The sequence below is a fragment of the Somniosus microcephalus genome, chromosome 3 (genome assembly GCF_052327205.1).
Source record: "Somniosus microcephalus isolate GS21.2 chromosome 3, FLI_Smic_1.0, whole genome shotgun sequence".
Taxonomy (NCBI): domain Eukaryota; kingdom Metazoa; phylum Chordata; class Chondrichthyes; order Squaliformes; family Somniosidae; genus Somniosus; species Somniosus microcephalus.
Window position 1 is genome coordinate 52,509,666 of NC_140989.1, and position 22,223 is coordinate 52,531,888.

Genomic DNA, 22,223 nt, shown 5'->3' on the forward strand with positions numbered 1-22,223 from the left:
GGGTTCCCATCTTTTGATTTAATTAAATGTAATTGGTTATATTGCTCCTCCCAGGCCCCTGAGGTGTTTTTGTTTATTGCTTACCCTGATCGATAATGCTTCAATTCAAGGGACAAAGATGCTGCACAAATAAGAACACTTATCCCGGGCAGGATTTGCAGGCAAGATTATTCATCCAAATAAGTTTGGTTACACTGTGAAAAGTAAATGACCAGTGAAGAAAGCTGTTGGTGGGTGGGTGGGGGAAATCAGCATTTGTGGTGTATCAGGAGGAATTAACTAACTGGATGAGGTGACATGAGATTAAGAAAGGAAATGAAGTCTGCAAATTAAATTTAATAGTGAACACAAGCAAAAATATAAAAGGCACCTGGATACCATTGACAAACTGTCAGTGGAACTAAGGATATTACCTTCCTGGCCATGTAATTTGAAAATAATTAAGGGACTACAAGCAAGTCTTTAAAAAAATATATCTTTTCTTTATGATGAATAAAATACTCAACTGTGTTCAGTGAGTTACTAAAATGGTTTCAGAATTATTGTCTTTGATTTTGTTTATGGGAGGGGGAAATTCCAAAGTGGAAAGTTTTTTGATTTTGTGCTTTTTAAAAAAAAAAGTGATAATATTGGTGACCAAATCCATTGTTAAGTGGAACACCCAGAAACAGCAGTAGAACCTGCTGCACATGGCTAAGATGCCAGCTACCCACAGTAAGATTTTAAATGATGGATCTATCTTTGTCACCTTCAGCAGCTGTTATATTTGCTGCTGATGGCACCCCCATCACCAGTTCAAATCCACCTCTTGTGGAAAAAAGAAAGACTTGCATTATATTGCACCTTTCACGACCTTAAGACGTCCCAAAGCCCTTAAACAGCCAATTAAGTATTTTTTGAAGTGTAGTCACTGTTGTAATGTAGGAAATGTGGCAAAACAAACTCCCACAATCTGTTTTCAGTGATGTTGATTGAGGGATAAATATTGGCCAGGACACTGGGGAGAACACCCCTGCCTTTTTTGAAATAGTGCCATGGGATCATTTACATCCACCTGAGAGGGCAGACAGAGCTTCGGTTTAACGTCTGAAAGTCGGCACCTCCAACCGTGCAGCACTCCCTCAGTATTGGACTGGTGTGTCAGTCTAGATTTTGATGGCACCTAGTGCCACTTGTTTGCAAAGTTGTCTCGGACACTATTGCTATCGGAGGCAAACCTAAAGTAATTTGAGTATGACATAAGCCAAACAGATTCTTTGAGCGCAAATACAAAATACTGCGGATGCTGGAAATCTGAAATAAAAACAGAAAATGCTGGAAATATTCAGCAGGTCAGGCAGCATCTGTGGAGAGAAGACCTTTCATGAGAACTGATTCTTTTGAGCTTTTTTCTCATCATGCATTTTACGGAAGCTTGAACAACATCTCAATCCTGAACTTTGAAACTGCATCACAGCAGACTTTACTCTGTGGTTATTCGTTGATGCCCATCTTCTTTTGAAGTTCTTTTGCTTTTCGTTGGTGTTTGCATGCATAGGACACCAATAAAATGGATTGTGCCTATAGTTTCTCCTGCCGGCAGCCGGATGAATAAAAATCTGATTTTTTTTTTCAGGCTGGTAGAGAGGAATGCCTGTTTCTCCTGAGAATTGACGTCGCCTGCAGTGTAACTGTGGCCAGATAAAGCTCTGCAACATTGCAATCTTTGTTGAGATTAAGCACGCCCCCCTCCCCCCCACCCCACTGACTTTGTGACCTTGCGTCATAACATCATCACATGCATGGAAATAGTAGATGCATTGCTGGTCATCTTCCAGAACTCGATAGACTCTGGAACAGTACCCATGGATTGGAGGGTAGCTAATGTTACCCCACTATTCAAAAAAGGTGGCCGAGAAAAAGCGGGGAATTATAGACCGGTAAGCCTGACATCAGTAGTGGGGAAAATGCTAGAGTCCATTATAAAAGATGTAATAGCAGAGCACTTGGAAAGCAGTGACAGGATCGGACAAAGTCAACATGGATTTACAAAAGGTAAATCATGCTTGACTAATCTACTGGAATTTTTTGAGGATGTAACTGGTAAAATAGATAAGGGAGAACCAGTAGATGTGGTGTATTTGGACTTTCAGAAGGCTTTCGATAAGGTCCCGCATAAGAGATTAGCGTGCAAAATTAAGGCACATGGGATTGGGGGCAAGGTATTGACTTGGATAGAGAACTGGTTGGCAGGCAGAAAGCAAAGAGTTGGAATAAACGGGTCATTTTCCGAGTGGCAGGCAGTGACTAATGGGGTACCGCAAGGATCGGTCCTAGGACCCCAGCTGTTCACAATATATATTAATGATCTGGACGAGGGAATTGGATGTAATATCTCCAAATTTGCAGACGAGACAAAGCTGGGTGGGAGGGTATGCTGTGAGGAGGAGGTCATGAAACTCCAGTACGATTTGGACAGGTTAGGTGATTAGGCAGAAACATGGCAAATGCACTATAATGTGGATAAATGTGAGGTTATCCACTTTGGTGGCAAAAACAGGAAGGCAGATTATTATTTGAATGGCAATAGATTGGGAGAAGGGGAAGTGCAAAGAGACCTGGGTGTTCTTGTGCACCAGTCGCTGAAGGTAAGCATGCAGGTGCAGCAGGCAGTTAAGAAGGCAAATGGAATGTTGGCCTTCGTAGCAAGAGGGTTCGAGTACAGGAACAAGGATGTCTTGCTACAGTTGTACAGGGCCTTGGTGAGACCGCACCTTGAGTATTGTGTGCAGTTTTGGTCGCCTTATCTGAGGAAGGACGTTCTTGCCATAGGAGTGCAGCGAAGATTCACCAGGCTGATACCTGGGATGGCAGGAATGACGTATGAGGAGAGATTGTGTCGATTGGGCTTATACTCACTGGAGTTTAGAAGATTGAGAGGGGATCTCATCGAAACCTATAAAATTCTGTCAGGCCTGGACAGACTAGATGCTGGAAGGATGTTCCCGATGGTCGGGGAGTCCAGAACCAGGGGTCATCGTCTAAGGATAAGGGGTAGACCATTTAGGACTGAAATGAGGAGGAATTTCTTCACCCAGAGAGTGGTGAACCTGTGGAATTCTCTGCCACAGAGGGCGGTGGAGGCCAGTTCATTAAATATATTCAAAAAAGAGTTGGATATATTTCTTAAGGCTAAAGGGATCAAGGGATATGGGGAGAAGGCAGGGACCGGGTACTGAATTTGGATGATCAGCCATGATCTCATTGAATGGCGGAGCAGGCTCGAAGGGCCGAATGGCCTACTCCTGCTCCTATCTTCTGTGTTTCTATGGCTGTCTTGTGAAGCAATTAAACAGAAAGATTGCACTAGAAAAATAGAGTTTACATTGGAAGAAAAACTTACCTGAGCATTAGCAGCAACTTCCATGTACAGCTGGTAGACCACGTGCCAGTCAAAATGGCTGCAGAAGGAAGCCTTGAATATTTTGCACTCGAGACTAGAGCACATAATCTAGGCTGACACTGGTGTGCGGTACTGGGAGAGTGCTGTACTGTCGGAAGTGTCGTCTTTTGGATGAGACATTAAACTGAGGCCCCGTTTGCCCCCTCTATTACACAGCACTGTTCAAAGAAAGAGTTCTCTCGATGTTCTGGCCAACATTTATCCCTCAACAAACATCTACAACAGATAAACTGGTCATTTATTTCATTGCTGTTTGTGGGAGCTTGCTGTGCGCAAATTAGCTGTCTCGTTTCCTACATTACAACAGTGACTACACTTCCAAAGTACTTCATTGGCTGTAAAGCGCGTTGGGATGTTCTGGGGTCATGAAAGGTGCTATATAAGTGCAGGTCTTTTATCATTGGTCAATGACATCTTGCAATTTGCATTTGGAAAGATTTTTCAGGGCCATGGGGAAAGAGCAGGGGAGTGGGACGAATTGGATTGCTCTTTCAAAGAGCTGGCACAGGCATGATGGGCAGAATGTCCTTCTGTGCTCTAAGATTTGATGACTTACATTGCCCATGTGTTGTGATGAGTTTGTTATGGCTGCTCTGCACATGGTTGTCCTTTGGAGCATGTGTGACTTGCAAGGTAACTTCAGAGGAGAAGCACGTTTCTCACAAAACCCAAGTAGGTAATATAAAAGGTGCTTAAGAATACTATTACCAGCCCAATGGAAGCTACTGCGTCAAATGATTACACCTTCTGTTTGAGCACTGGTTAAATACAGAACGCCCTTTTGTTTTTGCAGCTTCACTGGTGAATAGCAATTACTGGCTTGAAATCAAAAATTCCCATTACCTGAAACCAAAGTACAAGTCTGTGTGTGCAGCATACAACATCAAATGTAATTAAATGCTGTTGTTTTAAAATTTTGATGAATAATGCAAACTTTTACATGGTTACCATTATTCCCCAAGCTAGAAACAATTTTGTCTTCACCTTAGCAACTATTTCCCGATGCAAATTAGCTGTTTTTTTTCTATGAAATTCTTAATGCATTTCTTTTCTAAAATAAATGGATCATGATTAATCTGATTAAAATCTTTGGATATAAGTGCTGTCCTCAAATTATTGTGGATTACTTGTTGTTTGGTCGATTCCAAAAGTAATTCAAGGATAGCATTTGGTCACACCCCTCACAGAGGATGAGGTTCCTTCTATTGATGATTGTAATTTTTTTTTTTTTAAAGTCCACGGAAATACAAAGTGGAACTCGTCCCTGAAGGTTGAAAGGCAAAACTGTGTTTTCCATCTTTCTGCAAATTGAAACAACCCTCCAATACCTGGCACAGACTTCGGTGTGAGCCCAAGCAGTGTATGCAGGTTAGCTGACCGTCGAAAGCATCACAGTTGAGCCTGATCCTGTCCTCCCAGGACATCCGTATGTGCACCTTCCAGCAGAGGTCAGTAGATGTGAATCAGAACCTCCTGTCTAATTTCTCCACTCCACACCCCTAGCCCAGCCCAGCGGGACCAATGCCAATTGTAGCACCCCTGCTACTGCCCAGACTGAGGTCAACTAAATCAGCACAGACTGGGAATTGAACCTTTGTGACCTTTTGTCTGTATCCTTGGCAGCGGAGCAACCACGTATGAAGAATTTGCAAGGAAGGGGACATCAGGGTCAGTTCCGCAATCTGCAGCGGGAGGCAGGAGGGAAAATAACTCCTGCCAAAAAAAATGAGGGGTTGCTTCACCTCACCCTGGTTGGTGGTTGCATCTCTGTGCCATAGCACTACACAACATGATGCCTTTCCTCACTAGGCCAGAGTAGAACCAGGCACAGTCTTTTCACAATGGATGCAGCATATTTGGCCCTGGTTGGAACTAATCCTTGGTGGGAGCTAGGCATTGTTTCTTTTTCCTGTGTGCTTGTTAACATAATGCGTGTCAGTCAGATTCTCATACTTTTGGTGCAAAATGTAATCATCATGGATTTAAAAAAAACTCGGTGTCAAAGTCTAGCAACTTTTTTTTTTAATTGAAAAACCAAGGTGAAGGTCCCAGGCCTGTAGTGCAGGATATCACCGGAGTTGACACGAGTACCAGAGAAGCAAAGTAAACCAAGAAATAAAGATTATGGGATGCCAAGTTTAGACTTTTTAAATGTGTTGATTGCAGGAAAGCCTGTGGGGAGGGGAGGGGGGGGTAATGAGTTTCACAGTTTTGAGATCCTAGGAAAGAATAAGTAGGAGATGGTCCCATGCGTCTTAATTTCAACTCTGTGAGTAGGAAATGTGTGTGTTATGGCATACAACTGGAAGCCTTATAAATGAACACATTTGTTCCTGTTTAATGAGAATATAAAAAAAAATTAAAAATACCCTCTTGCAGTGCATTCAAATGGAAAATTGGAACAAAAATAAATCAAAAGGATTGATGCACGAGCAACACTTGTCAGCAAGCTATCAAATGCTAACTTTGATTTCGGCAGCAGCCTGTGTATGATTCAGTGTTTGAAAATCCCACTTGTTTAAAATCTTCCAACAGCTTATACAGCATTCTGGAGAGAGAGAGAGCGAGCGAGAGAAAAAAAGTGTCAAAATTTGCAATAACTGAAGGTGCGTTCAAGTGGCATGAATAGATTTAAGTTCCTAATGGGTCAGCTTTTTGCGGTCAGTCATGAAGAGAAAAAACCATCACACACACTTCATCAACACCGTGGAATGAAGCGACTTGAGCATCGCTGCAGAAAGGATTGCCAGTGAGCGAAGAGACTAATTGGGGGATGAACATGCCCCCGGAGCAATGATTTTAAGGTCATAGCGGGCTCAGTGAATAGTGCTGACTTACGCTGTGTCTCTCTGATAGCTGATCTTACCAGTGAGCAGGTTAAGGCATTCAAGCCTGAACTCTCTTCCATGTGCCTTGAATGGTATGTCAGTGGGCAGTGTTCCTGACATCCTTTATGTTTGTCCAGTCATCTCTGAATCTTTGGCTGGGACTCAGAGTGACTGAAGAAAGAAGAACAGAAGTAATTATTTTCAGTCATTGAGTTTTGAAGATCTTAGTGTTAATTATGCCCTTGTTACAAACACTGCCAATTCATCTGAAAAAAGTAGGAATGTTTGAAAACGTACTTGAAACATGACGCCTCAAGGCTCAATTACAGCAGAATGTTCTGGAAATTTATATTCGAGTGTAGGGAATCAAAGCTACTACAGTATTTTTGTTGTGCGATAGGGAAAGAATCACAATTGCTTGGGTGTGTAGTCTTGTTAGCTTAATTTATTTTGTTCTGTAAGAAACTGAAAGAAAGCCAGGAATATTAGACAACTTTATAAATCAACTAACTAAACCACAAGGTTTTTTTCCCTAATTAAACTGATTGTTTAGAAATAGATTTTGAATCTTTAAATGGTTCATTCTTTTAAATACTATACACTAAAGTAGTACTGACCATCCCAAGTCTTATCCTCCTTTTGTTGTTTTTGCCAGTGTTAACTAATAGATATTTTTTTAATTGTTTGCGCTAAATTAGAAGCATTTGTAAGGCATGACAGATGCACTTGATCTTGCATGATTTGACTGCTTCAAGATCTAATATTGGAAAAAGCATTTAACTGCATCTTCCAGTTTTATGCTTCATAACATTTATTGAAAGAGGTGTAATATTCATGGCTCGGACTCAGACATTTCCGGACAGGATTACAGGCAGCTTTCTGTTGAAACAAGCTTCAGACTTATTTATAGTAAAGCTTTCCTACTGTGCTTTTCATTTTGGAAGAACAGACTTTTTTTATTCGTCGTTTAATGAATATAGTGTGACTAAACAGAAGAGTGGAGATTAAAAATCTCAAGAAGCAAACCAAAAAAAAACTTTCTTTTTTATTACGTGTTCTATGTTTACAAAAGCTAAGCAAAAAGAAATAAACTTTCATCTTGTGTTGACAGTAATGATATTCAATAACTTATTTTCCAAATGGGTTATAGCAGTTAAGTGAAATGTAACAGGACTACATTGAAACCCTGCATTTAAAAATTAGCCTGAGGACTGGTAGAAATATGGATATCCTAACTGTGTAATGCTCATTGCCTGATTGTGTATGTGTATGTTCTGGATTTGGCATTGTGGTGCTTTGACAGCCTATTATAGAATATAATGAACTGCTTTTGAAATAGAAGGAATTCAACTTGACAGGACAAAAATGAAATTCAGCTTGTGGCATAATTTTGTTGTTGTTCTGTAGATACAGTAGACTTGAGTCTACAGTAGCTGTTGACTGAAATCCAAGTTCATGAACCTTCCATTAAAAACAAAGCAAATGTACAAATTAATGGATTGTTTTATTGAATGTGATATGTTCATCAGTGATATTACCAATGAGTTTAACAAACTGCAGTGGGGGAGGGGTGAAAGTACTTCAAGTTAAGAGGTATTTTGTCTTTTTTCATCAGAAACTCATTTAAGTATACTGGGCCTGCCAAACCCCATACAGATGACTTGATTTAATAATGAAAATAATGGACTAAGATGGCAGTCGGGGTTTGGGGACTGTATATCTGGAGGTGCAATGAGTGCACATCGATAATCAAGTGTTATTCTATGTTAATGTTAGACTGATGGATCAGCTTTCGTTTTTGGCCTGGAGGATCATTAAGCACTGGCGTTTGGATCGAACTGATATGGGCAGACAGACCCAAACCAACTGACTGCTTACTTACAGTATTGCTATAACCAAACATGCAAACAAACCTCTGATGCACTAAAATAACAACAGATGCACTCTTCTTGTGATCAGCGCAAGTGGAATCAGGATATATAAAATAGGTTAGTAAATGGGACAGAGGCAGTTCTGAATACATTATTTAACTGGGGCAGATTGCATTTATTTTAAAATGTATTATTGATTCCAAACTATACAGCAATCGCCAGCGCAGCTTGGTGTTCTGGCACAGGCTTTTAACTATCTTGTATGTTGTCATGACCAAAATGCAGTACATTAAGTAATATTCGCAAGGTTAAATATTTGAGAGTCACTATTTACTGGAAAGTTTGCATAGGTTTAATTTTTATGTAATTTTGTAATAAACATAAGTTTAGTGGTTTAACAACAAAACAATTCATATAAAATCTGTGAAAATAAAACCTATACAAAAAAAAATACCTGATTTACAGTATTGGATGTCCATATAATTATTTTTCTCTCCACTACTGGTGGTGCATGTTGGGGCATTAAAAAAAAAAAAAATGGCTACAAAATCAGAAGTCTACTATTCCAATATGAAACTAAACAATCGAACAGTCATTGTTCTGTGAACAACTTCCTTGATTTCCTTATGACATGCTGAATTCTGCCGCAGGCTCCTTGCAAAGGATACCGAATAACGTGGACCTGAGAGATTGAGGGAGCACTTTCATCGAGAAGTTCCATTGATGTATAAAGAAAATCATGAAATTGGACTGTAGACTGGAAATCACTCCCTGGTGTCTGCTGTTGTATATTATTTTATTCTCTCGCTGCTCCCCTCCACAATTTTCATCTACTTTCCCTGTTCGAAAGGATTGCTTGTAGCATTGTTTCGATGCCTCTTCCAAAGCTGCTGTGTTAAATGTGAGCAGTCCAGTGTGGGTGGGTCCTCAAGTTTTCTTTCTGTCTGCCTTTAATTCCCCATCCCACATGGGCATGGTCCCAGCTGGCACTTTGCAATTCCTTCGGGTGATACAGCTGAGATTAGGAACTAAGAGGCGAGTTGGAATTGAACTTGTGCCCGACCCCTCCTTTACTTCAGAGTGCTCTATCACCACATTATCCACGTATTGTCTTATCATTTATAAACTGCTCTGTTCAGTTTTATGTATTGGGAATGTATTCTATATTGGGTCGGATTTTTGCATCGGTAATTTGCTCAAAACCCCAGAACATTACCAAGTATATAAAGAAATACTGTGCAATTAATCAGCTGGAAATTTATATTTTAATACATATAATAATAGATTTTACAGTGAATTTGTTCTACAATATTTTTAATTAAACTTAAAAACAGTGCTTAATATGGTTGAAAACACTGAATAGGCCCAGCAGGTCAAACAACCTCTGAAAGGGAAATATAGGCTGGGCTAACATTTCATTCCAAACGTTGAGTGTGTATACTTGGGTTGGAAAAGGGAAAATTCAGCAAAGTTTCTCCTGCTGATTTGCTATCCGATGAACCCTGCTGGAAAGTACACGTGTACATGTATGGACTTGGAGTGAGGATATGCGCAGGCTGACTGTGACTTCTTCTGTCTGCCCTCAGTGCCACCAGATCGCAATGCCTCAGTGTGGATAAGTGCCTTGAGGCAGCCGAGAAAAGCAAGAGTAGAAAAAATGCTTCCCTTGCGTTCGCCAGTGCTAGTACTTTTTTTGCTGGTGACTCCGACAAGTATACATATTTATTGAATCCTACCATTAGAAGTTTCTTTTTAGAGCACACCAGATGGATTACATACTAAAAATTGGCAAGGTGCAGTGTCTAAGACTAATGGTATTGAAACTTGTGAAGTAGAGGGTGTTAGTTTTATATTGTAGCGGTTCGTGTAGATCGCCACTAAATAAGAGAGTTTGACTTCAAACTATTAACAAGTTGTTTATTTACAGGAACAGATTAATTACATCAGGTAAGATGGCAGGTAAGATGGCTGACTGTAGGAGCACCGTGGTATAGGTCTTGTCCCAGCGGGGATTCCACGAGGACTGAGTTCGCAGTCCTGTGGGGAGCGTGATGACGTCATCGCATTTGTGTTGTGACGTCATCACGTTCGCGTTTCCCGCGCTTAGGGCGTCACGTGATTTGCGTCGCTGGCCGCTGAGGCCGAAGACGCTAGGCCGGGCTGTGCTGGTGCTTGCCGCGGGAGCGGAAGATCGCGTCGCTCCCGTCGGCTGGCCGTTGAGGCCGAAGACGCTAGGCCGGGCTGTGCCGGCGCACGCACATCACATCGTACGTGATGTGATGTCAGCGCGTCTTAAAGGGGCAATGGCCCCAACAGGTAAGTTAAAGGGAATTATGTGTCTTTATGTAAGGTACAACCGGTGGTACCGCCACATGGGCCCCCCAGAATTTGCTTTAATGAAAGTCCAAGGATGAGATGGTCTGACGAGCTGGTGGTCACGGCGGTCGTGCTGTCTCGACTTGGTAGGCGAGGTATGAAGATGCTGCTCGTGAGCGGATCCTTACGTGCGTCGTGGCGAATAAAACATATCCGTCAGGCGAAGGACCGTGGAGACATGCGAAACAGCAGGCCTTGTCAGAGTGACGGGCAGGTTGGGCAGACGCGGGCGATGTCTCCGTTGATGTTGAAACAAGTCCTTGTTCCGACGAACTCTGCAGGAAAGCCAAACGAGCGATCCAGAAGGACTTGACGGGCGAGGTCGGTGAACTCGCTGACAGGTGAGCGAAACCTTCGGGAGGCTAGAACGCACGGAACGGTGCATGCCATAGTGCTACGACGATAACACACCGGAGGGTGAAGAGTTGCTGTGTTGATCAGTGATCGGTGAGGCCAGCAACTTTCACGTGGCTGATCGCGGCCGCAGGATGCCCGTTGGACCCGTCCTCGATGTGTGCAGCTTCAGTAGATGTTTGCGTTTGCTAAAGGGAAAACTGGATAAAGGGCAGCAACGGTCCAGGTTGTTGTTGTTTTCGGGCGGGGTAAACTCTGCCTGGAGGGCGGCAACACTTGTAACAGTTGTAGATTTAGGAGAAAACAGCCGGGAGGGCGGCACGCCTTTTGTTCACGCCGAATCGTGCAGTAGGTAACACAACCAGCAAGCTGAAGGGCTGGTGCGTCGTCGGCGGAGAAGGAGTCGTCGGTGTTCACGAGGGATGTGCCCTCGTGCGCGAGAAGTGCGTCCTCGTGTTTTGCGGGGGTGAGTCCTCGTGGTATCCCTGCGGGGCGCGCTCCGATCTTGTGGGCCCGAACATGCTGTACCCCGCGCTTGGAGAGATGTATACTTGCTGTTGCTTTGGACGTAGAGGCGGACGATCCGTGTGGCGATAGAAGAGTCGAATACGGAGACCGTGAGCACGTGCGTGGTCTGTGCCGCATCGATGTTCTCGGCGAACAGGGCTTCTACCTTCATAAAGCACGAGGGAGACCGTGGCTCCCTGGATTGCGGTAGCGACAGCAGAACGGCTGATGCTTCCATAGCGTGCTTCGTTTGTGAAAGACGTTCACAAACCCACCAATTGTAGCGCTGGTGGACGACAGTTGCCGTTGGTCGTGCTCTACCTCTGTGAGATCATTCGTGAAAAACGGGCTCACCTCCAAGCTGCGCTTCCGTTGCGAATACGTACGCAAAGACGGGGTCGCTTTTGGTGGAATCGGTGCTAGGCGGTTGCTGTTCCGTGGTTGTTCGTCGGTTGTGCGTTGGTTGTCTTGTGGGAAGACGAGGGTCAGGCTGCGCGTTGCTACCGTGAAAATCGTTCACGGATACGGGTTCACCAATTGTAGCATTGGAATTGATGAGCTCCCGTACTCACGTTGTAGGGACACCAATGTAGCGGTTCGTGTAGATCGCCACTAAATAAGAGAGTTTGACTTCGACGAACTATTAACAAGTTGTTTATTTACAGGAACAGATTAATTACATCAGGTAAGATGGCAGGTAAGATGGCTGACTGTAGGAGCACCGTGGTGTAGGTCTTGTCCCAGCGGGGACTCCACGAGGACTGAGTTCGCAGTCCTGTGGGGAGCGTGATGACGTCATCGCATTTGTGTTGTGACGTCATCACGTTCGCGTTTCCCGCGCTTAGGGCGTCACGTGATTTGCGTCGCTGGCCGTTGAGGCCGAAGACGCTAGGCCGGGCTGTGCCGGTGCTTGCCGCGGGAGCGGAAGATTGCGTCGCTCCCGTCGGCTGGCCGTGAGGCCGAAGATGCTAGGCCGGGCTGTGCCGGCGCACGCACATCACGTCGTACGTGACGTGACGGCAGCGCACTAGGGCGCGTCTTAAAGGGGCAATGGCCCCAACAGGTAAGTTAAAAGGGCAACGGCTCTAAAAGGTAAGTTAAAGGGAATTATGTGTCTTTATGTAAGGTACAACCAGTGGTACCGCCACAATATTATGATTTTCTGTTTTCACAAAGGAAACGCCTTGACCTTTTTAATACTTGACTGTCATAGCCTTGGATGATAAAAGTATTTGTGTCCAAGTAGTAGGTGTGGATCAATAGACTTAGAAAAATGAATGTGTTGGGAGAAAAACAGAGGTCAGGTTTTTATTGTGTACAGTAATGTTTTATACATGCTCACGTCTACAGAAGGTGGTGAATAATGCAGTATCTCCAAAAAATTATCTTTGCAATACCTCTTTACAGGTTAATTTGATTATTTTAAGTTTGTTCACACTATCTGCTTCATTGTTGTCACTAAGGTTGCAACAAAGTGTATCATTGGCCAGGTGAATTTTTTATGCAGCTGTGTAGTAGATATTTTTCCCACTTGAATTTTCTCAAAAATGCCAGTTGTCTGCGTACCACCTAGACAGTCAGTGTTTTGAGGTCAGTACACTTTTTTTTGTTTACATTTTCATCTGAAAACCGAGCACTTGCCCTGCTGCTCAACACTGCATCAAGATCCTGTCTGTTACCACTGCTGTTCTAGAAGATGGAAGGAAGGCTCCTATGGATGGCAGTTCTTATGATAGGTTTATAAGGTCAGGAATTCTCACCCACATCCCTTGGAGCAGCAAGGTAGAGGATGGGAGTGATGATGATTTAATTGGTGCCCATGATTCCCGTTTTCTCCCTCATAAGCAAACATTCCAAATTATATGGCCAAATGTTGAATTCCAAGCCAGTCAAACAGGGTATGCAGTTCGGAATATGGATTTAATCTCACTTGTCCATTTCCCACCCGGGTGAAGAAAATTCAATATTTTTGGCTTTTTTTCTTTCTTGAAAAACATGTGTTACAGAGGCATGGTGTGGTGACTTCCAATGGTAACCTGGCATAAGGTGAGAAGCAATTCTGGAATAATGAACCTTCTACCTGTTACTACTTTCTGCATGATGGTTGCAGGAAGAAAGAGAGGGGAAATGGAAGAGCTGAGAGGAAATAATTGTAATAGTAAGAGAGAGAGAGACTGAAACAAGGTTGGGAAGGGTATTGAACAATGGACACTGCAGGGAGAGATAGAAAGAAGAAGATGGTTTGAAAGAGTAAGATGTGCCAGAAAGGAGTGACTGCAATGTATGGAGTGATGGACAGGCATGTCAGGGCAATAAAGACAGAGCTGTGAAGCACAGTAGCTACATGGGTTTGAGACTGGGGTAAGAAGGAGTGTATGGCTGGGAGACAACAGCATTGGATGTAAGTTAATGTAACAGGGTGACAATTTTAGAGGGAGTAAATATTGGGGTGGGGCATTGACATTACTGCACACTGGTGCTGTGCCACTGATGGTAAGATGGGATTGTGTTTATAATTCTAGGCTTTTTGACTGTGCCATCAGTAGGAAGTTCTGAGGAGACGCTAAGATCTTACCTTGAGAAGGATGAGAAATCAGCAAAGTAGTCATTCCAGGTTGCTGTTTTGTAATTCCTAGCAATGGCTTGAGACCAAAATTGATGTAGAAAAATAATGTTTGATATGGGGCAAAAATAAATGAGATGTTTCTTTATGGTTGAAGGTGAACTGGCCCTAACTCTAACCCTAAACCAAATGTGTTTTGCCCTTGTTTTGCAACATTTTCAACTAAAAGAGTTAGGGTTTGTGTGGGACGGTAAGTATGTGAAACTTTGCACTTTATTGAGTGTACTGTCTTTTTGTTTCAGGATGAACAATGGTGTTTTACCTTTTAAGTATAACTGCAGTAGTTTGATTCACAGCTCTTTCTAACTGGATACCACTGCTATTCTAGCTTGCCACATGATATGATCATTTATTTGAAAAGCGTAGTTAGTTATTTAAAATTAATATTCACTCAGAATAAGCCACTGCACCTTTATCCACACTTGTGGCATGAAAAGACAACATATCCAGTAGTGCATCCCTGATTTCTGTTTTGTAAGTGAAAAGACAAATTAATCAACTTGAGTGCCAGTTACCTGTGTCGGGGCACAAAATAAGAGCTGAGAATTGACTGACAGAAAATATTCCTATTTCATTATAGGACAGTTTAAATAGCGTATAATGGACCATAATTTGCTGTGGCAGGGCATCTAGCTGTCTACCGTTAGTTAGACTTGCCCTTGCATGTTTAAGTTTTCACATTTTTTGTGTGGCAAGTTGCTGAAAGTGCGAGCTGATAACATCGCAGCGAAGGAAACCGGGCATCTGGGACCTGAGTTAACAAGGCAAGCAACTGTGTATCTCCTTAACCAATCAGATTGAAGGATTATGAAATAAACAGCACAAGGACTGAAAAGGAATTGTAAATTAGAGTGGGTGAATTCAATGTCAAATCTGGTACAGAGAGGGAAAGAAAGATTGGATTAAAAGCAAGAAAAAGAGACAAAGGAAAAGTAAAAACAAATTTACATTTCTTTAAATCTCCAACAACAATTAAAACCTGAAGAAATGAGACTCTACACTTTTATAGTTAATTTACAATACCAGAGAGGTTGACTGGCAGTAATTAACACTTAGCATGTTGTTGAAAGGGTACTTAAACTGAAATGAACAAGACTTAACTTTCTGTGGCGAGTCTAGTTTGTATCTACTGTGCAAGTACAGCAACAGCATGCATTTCAATGAGGCAGACAGTGAGATGCTGTTTTCACGAAGCTAAAAGCAAAGCGGTGCATCTCGGACGGCAACTTTTGGATAACCGCGTTTAACTGCGCATCTGCCCTCGTCTGACGTTGCTGTTGCATTTGAGTATAAATAACCGTGAGTACCATTAGCCTCTTTGTTATTTTGACAACAAATTCTGGCCCAATATTTGGAAGTGATTATATGCAAGGTAGTAATGAAGATAATATAAATATATAATATAGGATTACAGTGCAGTAATCTGACGAAAGGTTCAGAGATAGTTCATTTGCAGAATAAAGCATGCTTGGGTGTAAATAAAAGATAGTAATTTAGTTGAAGGATTCAGATGGTTTGCACTGAGAAAAAATAATTTTTTAACATTTATTTTTGGTAAGTGGGCGAGGCTGGCAAGTCACATTTATTGCCCTGAGAAGGTGATGGTCTTTAACATGAACTGCTGCAGTCCTTGCAGTAATGGTGCTCCTACAATGGTGTTCGTTAGGAAATTCCAGGTTATTGAGTCAGCGATAATGAAGGGATGGCAGTATAAGTCCAAGTCAGGATAGTTTGTGACTTGGAGCTGATGGTGGTCTTGCTGCTCTTGGCCTTGTTGGTGGTAGAGGTTGTGGGGCTGGGGGCCTGTTGAAGTAATCTAGGTGAGTTGCTACAGTAATCCTGCAAATGGTAGTACAAGTAGACTATCCTTTATCCGAAAACCTCGGGACCAGCCGTGTTTTGGTTTTCGGAAAATTTCGGATTTCAGAAGGTATTTTATAAGACTGGGAAATTTGTCGGGCGGGGGGGTCGGCAGGGGGGTCGGGGTGGGGTCGGCGGGGGTCGGGGTCGGCGGGGGGGGCGGGGGTCGGGGTCGTGCGCACGACTTACGCTGAACAAAACCTTTCGGTTTTCAGAGGATTTCGGTTTTTGGAAGTGCGGATAAAGGATACACTATCCCTTATCTGAAAGGGTGGGGGGTCGGCGGGGGGTCGGCGGCGGGGGTCGGGGTCGTGCGCTCGACTTACGCTGAACGAAAAAACCTTCGGTTTTTAGAGGGTTTCGGTTTTCGGAAGTTCGGATAAAGGGTAGTCTACCTGTACATACTGCAACCACACTGCTTAGGTGGTAGAGGGGGTGGATATTGAGCCCAGTGGCAGCAGCACTGATCAAGTGGATTTCTTCGTCCTGGATGCTTTTGAGCTTCTTGAGTGTTGTGGCTGCACTCTTCTAGGGAAGTGGTTAGTATTCCATCACATTCCTGACTTGAGCTTTGTAGGTGGTGGAGAGACTTTGAGGGGTCATGAGGTGAGCCACTCCTTAAGAGTACCCAGCCCCTGCCCTGCCCTTGTAGTCACATTATTGATATGGCTTGTCCAGTTAAGCTTCTGGTCAGTGGTGACTCATAGGATAATGATGGTGGGGGACTCGCTGATGATGGTGCCATTGAAGGTCAGTGCAGGTGTTTGGGTCTTTTCTTGTTGGACATGGTCAATGCCTGGCAATAATGTGGCATGAACATTATCTGCCACTTGTCAGCCCAAGTCTGGTTGCTGTCTAGGTCCTGCTGTCAGCTGGTTCATTATTGGAGCAGTTATGAATGGAGCTGAACTCTAGAATAGTCAGTGAACAGCCCCACTCCTGACTTTGATAAAATAGCTGAAGGTGGTTGGGCTGAGGATGCTGCCTGGGGAAACTCCTTCACTGACGTCCTGGGGCTGCAATGATTGGCCTCCAATGACCACAACCATCTTTCTTTGTGTCATATGTGACTCCAGCCACTGGAGCGTTTTTCTCATTGACCTTAGTTTTGTTAGGGAACCTTGGCGCCATACTTGGTTGAATGCTCCTTTGATCTCAAGGGCAGTTACTTTTACCTCCCCTCTGGCATTCAGCCCTTTATGTCTGTGCCTGAGAGTGATTACAAAGTATGGGGTTTGGACATTCTAGACCATGAGAAGGGCCAATTGTTTGATTATCATTTGAATCTCATGATGAGGCTGGTACTTTATAATCATATTTGTTTGTTTTTTATACTGTGGCTTTTTTGAAGACCGTTTTACTCTTATCATGATTTAGTTTCCTTTTGGCGTCCATCATCAGCCTGGATCCTCTACGAATTGGGATTAGGGTTACTACCTGTGTGGAGGATAAACGTCAACATGGATTGGTTGGGACAAACTGCCTGTTTCAATGTTGTAATTTCTGTGCAATTCTACGTAATTGATGCATTGTATTGGACACACTGAAGGATATAATTACTGTATGTGTATTGAATGATAATCTATGTTTGGTTCCAATTTTTCATGCTGCCTTTTCTGCTGGCTGACTCCTGATGACAGGCAGTGGCTGCCGCTTGTATCACATTCAAGTAACGATTCTTCCTGTGTGAGCCTAAACCAATATTCCCAGCAGGCTATTTTACTGAAGGGTGTCACAGCTGATCCCAGTCCTGCCTTTACTCGATGTCTGTGCACATCCAGCAGCAGTCATTGGATTGCACTCCGGGGCAGGAACAGTGACTGACTATTTTTTAATCTATTCCCTTGCCCAGGGGTACTGAGGCCAACTGGAGTAAGTTTACTTCCACCCTGGCTGAGAGCAAAGACTGGGGATTGAATCTTGTGATTATCTTGGTCTATGTGGCTCATTAAGACCTGGATCTGTGCAGATTGCAGGTAGATCTGAGATACCGGCTCCAGCAGAAAGTTTGTTGTTCTTCTGGACTGATCAACATGCGGGAGCAGCTAGGACCCACATTAATGAAATTCGGGAGGAGGTAAGGAATCTTTGCAACCCAGGGGTACACAGGTTATTGACCGACATTTTCATCCCTGAGAGGGGTGGGGTGGGGGGGAGAGGGTGGGTGTGTGTGTGTAATAGTTCTCTCCTGCAAGTGACACTAAGATTGCCAGACAGTTAATAATTGTATGCAGCACCGACAACTGCATTGCCAAGGGCTCACCCATTTTATTTATGGTAGTGTAGGAATTCAGGTTGACCTCAGCAGGTATTGGACGAATGCCTACTAAATAATCGAGTTCGACTTCAGGAGAACAATCTAGAAGTTGTTTATTTACAAGAACAGACGAAATACAGCAGGTAAGGCGGCTGGATGCAGGAGCACTGTGAAGTAGGTCTTTCCCCAGCGGGGACGCCACGAGGACGGAGTCCGCAGGCCTGTGGAGAGCGTGATGACGTCATCACGCTCAGTCGCGATTTCCCGCGCATCGGGTGTCACGTAACCGCATCGTGACGTTAGCGCGTTCGCTCGCGCTTGGGGCGGTCACGTGACCCGCGCCGATATGTCGGCGCGTTTACCCGGCACTGAGGCTGGCTGTTGAGGTCGCGGGAGCTGGAGGCCGAGCTGGGCTGGCACTTGCCGCGGGAGCTCACGTCGGCTGGCCGATGGAAGGCCGAGCCGGGCCCGTGGCCGGCGCGCGCGCGTCACGTGATGCGTGACGTCAGCGCATTAGGTCGCCTCTTAAAGGGGCAACGGCCCAAACAGGTAAGTTATATACAAACTAATTAGGTTAAAGTGAATTATGTACATAGTTAGTAAAGGACAACCAGTGGTACTGCCACAGTAGCACACATAAGGGTAAAAAGAGAAATTGGTAAACTCAATGACGGGGAGAGAAAGAACTATAGATTCACACAAGGACAGAGACCGAGAAAACAATAGATTATACACAAGAACAAATAGATACACATGGACAGAGAGAGAGAATCACAGATGCATGCTTGGAGAGAAAAAGAGAACAGATACACACACGGACAAAGAGGGAAGTGCAGAAATGTACAGACGGAGAGAAAGAGTCACCAGATATACAAGGAGAGAGATATAATCACATTACACACAGTGACAGAGAGTGAGATTCACTGTTCTATACAGGGACAAAGGGAAACAGAATCCAGTTAAACAGAGAGACTGAGCGATAATGAATTAGGAGTGGGAGACAAAGAATCCACTGATGCATTTGGGCAGAGAGAATACCACAGATACATTCTGGGGCAAAGAGCGAGAACCACAGATAGACACAGAAGTAAATTCCTGCAAAGTTCCCATACTTCAAAATTCATAGAATTATAGAAATTTATGGCACAGAAGGAGGCCATTACGGCCCATCCTGTCTGTGCATCATTACCCGCCACCTCAAAGCACTCGCCTTCAACTCTTCCGTCCATTCCAGCTACCGTCCCAGGTCTAACCTCCCTCAATGCATTGCTGCCACCCAGTTCCATGCTCACCTCTTCCAATAATTCCTCTTCAAATCTCTGCAAATTTGTTTTCTGCTCTGCCCACAGTACTGTTTTAGTTGCTAATGGCATCCTTCATGAAAGTGTCCAAGGTGCGTAATTTCTTCTTGTCCTTCATAGTCTCGCCATGGCAGTGAACATATGCCGCTGCCACTCGCCTTCTGGAGACCACTCTCGCATGCTTCCAATTCTACTTGTTGCAACAGACCCGGCATATCTCTAGCAATGGTTTCTACTCTAGCAATGGTTTCTACTCCTGCCCCTGCACAGTTACCGCGGGAGTATCCCAAGATTCCATCCTTGGTTCCCTTCTGTTCCTCGTTTACATGCTACCCTTTGGAGACATTATCTGGAGCCTAAGGTCAGTTTTCATTGTATACCGATGCTACACAGCTACACCTCTCCGCCACCATACTTGATTCTACAGCCACATTTCTGTTGTCAGACTGCCTATTCAGCTTCAAGCTGTAGATAAGCCTGAACCTTCACTAGTTAAACCAAAGCGATCCTATTCGGTTCCTGCCAAGAAGTCCACATCCATTTCCTGATTCTATCCATCCTACCTAGCTACTTACTCCAGTTTAACCAGACATGACCATGGAGCCCTCTCTTGTTTCAACTCTCCAACCTAGCATCCAACTATATATTGTACTCCCCTAAAGCCCTTTATTACCCCACCTTATATGGTGAATCACTTCAAATGAGTAAAGACATTTCTTCTAAGATGTGTTTTAAATTTATTTTTCACTCGCTTAAATGCAAATCTTCTAGTTTTACTGGCCTGTTATATTCTGGGCTCACCTTGTATGTGCCACTTAATACTTTATATACTTCAATGAGGTCATCCTTTAAACCTCCTTCTTTATACTGTGGAGCTTTTACTCCAGTCTCTCTCTTGATTGATTATTGGTGGAATAATATCTTTGATTAAATGGGAGGGCTGATTATATTATCAGGGTTACTGGTCAAATCTGCCCTGTTACATTTCACACTGACATTTCTATAATCAAAAAATAGAATTGACATCCACAGGTAGCATTGAACAATTCACCATTTCCTGAAGAATTTTTGCAGCTTTTCCCTCTTCCAGGCAGTTGTATTGGCCTTAAATACAGTTTGAGTCACCAGTGAGTCACAGAGCATATAGTACAAGTGGGTTTTATTTTGATGTGGCAAGTGATGGTAAATTTGAACACTTCAATTTTTTTGAATGTTTATTTGTGAATCATGTATTTCAAAATTCGGGTTAATTCTGACTCAGTGTTGAGTCAAGTCATAATTAACGCTGAGGTAATGCAGTGAATTTAATACATAATCCCTGGTTGAGATTTTCAAGGTGCAGGGCCTTTGGGGGAGTATTGCCGAGACCTTTTGTGCTCATAATCTCCTGATTTGTGAAAAATGGTACCAAGTGTAACTTCTTTTCACTGATTTGTATTTTAGAAGCTTACCTTGTTTTGTCGGGAACCTTTTAAAGTAGTAAGGAGAATTTATAATACTGTTGTGTCTTTGAAAGTCGTTATTTATTTTTGACACCAAATTTGTGGATGCAGTTGATTCAGAAACATTTCGGGCTAGGTTTTCCTGGAGCCGTCAGGCGGGGTTTCAGGCGTGTGGGGGGGGGGGGGGGGGGAATTCTGAATTTGGGGGTCCCGACACCATCCCGCCCAAAACCCCGCCCCACGCAACTTTCAGAGGCGGCAGGTACCCGCCCCGCCCTGAGACCCACCGAAACCAGGGGGGAAGGGATTAGTGCCGGGCAGTTTTTAGCCTAATCCCTATTTTGAGGGGTGTCATGTGGGATTCCCGACGGCTCCAAACCACGCCAGGTTAGAGCAGGCGGGCCGTCTGGTTGAAGGAGTTGGAGGGGTTGCGATGTCGGCGCTCAGGTGAGGGATGGGTGCATGAGTGCAAAGGTAAGTGTGTTTGGTGTGTCTAAAGTGTGTAAAGAACTTTTACTTACCTGTACTTACCTTAACAGCCTTTCTTCTTGTAGGCGTCGGGAGCGCATCACTCAGCCGGCACTTAAAGCAACGTCTGTGAAAAGTGACAGCCTTCAGCTTTGAGTGCTGCTGAGAGTTCTAACTGAGTCTGTGGAGAAGGACTCATGTTAGAACTCAGACTGTCAGTGTTTCACAGCTTCAAACAGCTGTGAAACACTGATATTTCATCTGTCAAGAACTCTTGACAGATGAAATTGCAGTCTGTGACGTCACCTGTTGCCGAGTGGCCCTTAATTGGCCTGCTGAGCCCGCTGGGCGGGCTCAACAAGGTCAATCGAGGGAAAATCGCGCGGATTGGCCGGACGTCGATGTAGGCGGGTCAAAAACCCGAAAGTTGTAGTCCCGCCTTCTTCCCGACAGGTTCGGGAAAATGTACCCCTTCATGTTTGTGCAGACTTATCTAGTGTATTCAGCAGTAAAAAAGTACAGAATTCCTACTATTGCATGTGGGTAGAAACAAGGTCCATATTTAGAGAACCTTAAAGTATATCCAGTATATAAGGCTTAATCCTTGTTGAAAAACAAATTGTAATTTTTAGTGAGAATGTCCAAAGAGCACTTTACATGCAAGTTAAGATTTTGTTTCTGTAACTATTCTGCAATTTACGACTTACTATCGTGCGGTTTCAAATTTGAAATGCTTGTGAAGAAAAGTTCAGAAATTAAATATTTTCTGAAAATGTTGCAGAAGTTCAACCAATACCTTGCTCTAAGCTTTTTCGCTACTGCTGCTCTGAAATTGGTCACTAGGACATACAAGAGAATAGCCCTGTCTGATTATTCCCCCCCCCACCCCTCGCA

General features: G+C 43.6%; 1 protein-coding gene and 1 long non-coding RNA gene across 5 annotated transcripts in view; both read left to right on the top strand.

Moving 5' to 3' along the window:
- The window catches only part of camkmt (calmodulin-lysine N-methyltransferase), a 395,008-nt gene that overhangs the window by 29,755 nt on the left and 343,030 nt on the right, over nucleotides 1-22,223 (top strand). The gene's annotated exons all lie outside the window — the stretch shown is intronic.
- Nucleotides 1,785-10,185, top strand: LOC147121065 (uncharacterized). 2 transcript variants are annotated; one of them, XR_015076312.1, is made up of 4 exons: nucleotides 1,785-4,890; nucleotides 5,978-6,048; nucleotides 8,047-8,258; nucleotides 8,792-10,185. It is a non-coding gene; the product is annotated as an uncharacterized LOC147121065 (long non-coding RNA). The 2 variants fall into 2 exon arrangements; XR_015076311.1 differs by lacking the exon at nucleotides 8,792-10,185 and having other exon boundaries at nucleotides 8,047-8,599.